This window comes from Dipodomys merriami, unplaced genomic scaffold, assembly GCF_024711535.1.
Source record: "Dipodomys merriami isolate MVZ:Mamm:240054 unplaced genomic scaffold, mDipMer1.0.p SCAF_9, whole genome shotgun sequence".
Lineage (NCBI taxonomy): Eukaryota > Metazoa > Chordata > Mammalia > Rodentia > Heteromyidae > Dipodomys > Dipodomys merriami.
Window position 1 is genome coordinate 50,729,917 of NW_027206512.1, and position 2,964 is coordinate 50,732,880.

Consider the following 2,964-nt stretch of genomic DNA (forward strand, 5'->3'; position numbering starts at 1 on the left):
GAACAGGATTTCTTTCAAGGCTGCATAATGTTTTACTTTTTGTACATATGCCACATTTTCTTTCACCAGCAAAAACTTTTGATTGATTCTGAGATCTTGTCTCATGTGAATCATGTTGCAATAAAAATAGGTAAAGATCTTGATTTAATTTCCTACCGCCTAATACTCAGAGGTGTGATTGCTAAACCATGTGGCAGTCCATTTTTAATTTTTTTAAGGATGTCCATTCTATTTTCCATTACTACCAAAAGAGAACAACACTTCTAATTTCTTTTCATTCTAACTAGAATTTTGCATTTGAGGTTTCCATCCTTACAAATGTAAAGTGATAGTTCATTGTGATCTTGAGTTGCATTTTCCTAGTGATTAGTGTCTCTTCCTGTGCCTGCCTATTTAACATTTCTATGTGTCTTTGGAGAAATGTCCATTCAAAACCTTTCCAATTTTTAATTGAGTGTTTGAGAGCTAGATTTTTAGGAGGACATTTATTATGAACAATTGTAAGGACCTGTTGCAGTCACCCAATCACTTATGACCACAACACACCTTCCACACCAAGGTGGATCTAGACAGCCACTCCACCAACCACAATAAGTCACAGAATCTAGATTAAGAAAGTGGAGACCCCATTGTGTGTGTGTATATATATATATACCACATTTTCTTGATTCATCATTCCATTGAGGGACATCTGGGCTGATTCTCTACCTTGGCTATGAAAAAATAATGTTGCAAGAAACATGGCTGTGCTGGTAGCTTTAGTGTGACCTTGTTTGCATTTTATTGGATAAAAGCCCAGGAGTGGAATTGCTGGGTCAAATGGAAGCTCTGTTTAATCTTTTGAGGAACCTCTAAATTGCTTTCCAAAGTGGTTGAGTAAGCTTACATTCCTAACAATAATATAATAGAGATCAATATGTATTGTATACATAAACTGCTCTATTAAATAGCAAAAAGATACATAACTTAGAATTAAGATAATCATGGGAGTGGTGGGTGATAGGGAGGGGCCAGTGAGAATTTTGAAAGGAGTGAAGTTGATCAGGATGCACTGTTTTCATGAACTATTTTGGTGAATAGCAACTCCTTTGTACAACTACTTAAAGATAATGAAAATATTCAAAAAATAAAAGACATAAAGACCAAAAACACAACATGGAGATTACAAAAATTGTTCACTGAGAAGGAACCTTCAAGTTTTACCTTTATATTCTAAACCTTAGTCACTTGTATACTGTTTTATTCTGGTCTTGTTTCAGGTTTCTGTGATGCATTTTGGGCTACAGCCTTTCAAAGTTGATGAAAGATGAGCGCAGAGTCTAGCTGATCCTTGCTTCCTAGGGCTGTTTCCAGAATGCTGACTCAGCACCAATTCACCATCTTCCAGGCTAGTTTCTCTGTGGGAAACACAGACCACTCTGCTATATACCCATTCCATGTCTTCACAGCTGGCATCTCTTACCCCCTGTGGAAAACAGGCCTTTTCCCCATCCTGATTTAAGACTGTACACCTGTACGTGAAAAGAGAGCTAAAAGTCAAGGATATTGCCATCTCTTGTAGCAGGTAGAGTTCAGAGAATAAAAGTCAAAAGATTATGAGTATTCTTTCCAGCTTCAGGTTGTACTTAAAACCTATGAAGATTACTAAAACAACTCTCTTTTTCTTTTCCAAACTACGTTGGCCTGAGCTGGATTATTGCCCCATGGTCAAGAACTGAAAAGTGTTTCTATTCATAACTCTCAGCACCAACTCAGTGCCAGTGGTACAATAATGTTCAACCAATTCTTCTTTATGGACAGATAACTTGATAGAGTTCTGAAAATCATATAATTCACACCCTCCTTTGCAAATAGTCAAACTAACTGTCTTCTGACAATGAAATGTGTTCTCTAATGTTTTGTATATAACCAACTGGTGGTCAAAGTTGGATAGAACATACTGAATTAAGCCATTTCCCTTCATCATACTTTTGCTTTTCAAATGCCATCTTTGTGTCTAAATTATATGAACAGCTGAGGCTCTGCTTCCATTTCTATTTAAATATCTTCAGCATCAATCCATCTGGGAGTACTCTTCTGTCAGATGTATCTCTCATTTCTGACTCATGAACAGTTTGAATATCTCATTGACCTAAAGGACATTGCTTTGATGTCTCCATTTCAATAGGTGTGTGTGTGTGTGTGTGTGTGTGTGTGTGTCTGTCTGTCTGTCTGTCTGTCTGTCTGTCTGTCTGTCTGTCTGTCTGTCTGTGCCTCTGTGTGTGTGTGTGTGTGTGTCTGTCTGTCTGTCTGTCTGTATGTATGTATGTATGTATGTATGTATGTATGTATGTATGCATGTATGTATGCCAGTCCTAGGGCTTGAATTCAGGGCATACATGCTGTCTCTGAGCTGTTTTACTCAAGGCTAGTGTTCTACCACTCCACTTGCACCACATCACTACTTCAGGTTTTTTGGTGGTTAATTGGAGATAAGTTTCATGAGCTTTCTTGCCCAGGCTGGATTCAAACCTTGATCCTCAGATCTCAACCTCCTGACTACCTAGGATTACAGGCATAAACCACTACCTCCTGGCCTCAGTGGATTTTTCCTAACAAACTACAAAGTATTTTGAACTTTATCCTCTAGGCAATGGAAGCCACTGATAGGTTTTTTTAATAGCATAGGAAGGACTTGATTGAATTTAGGGAGAATTAGGGGGATGTGGCAAAGAGTATATTGATGTGTGATGCCTACAGCTGTTTTCATTATTGTTTTTTGTTTCCGGTCCTAGGACTTGAAATATGGGTCTAGGTAATGACATTGGGCTCCTTTTTTCTCAATGCTAGCCCTCTACCACTTAAGCCATAGCTCCACTTCCAGCATTTTCTGTGATTAACTGGAGATAAGAGTCTTCAGACTTTCCTACCCCAGCTGGTTTCAAACCTCTATCCTTAGATCCCAGCCTCCTGAGTAGCTAGTAT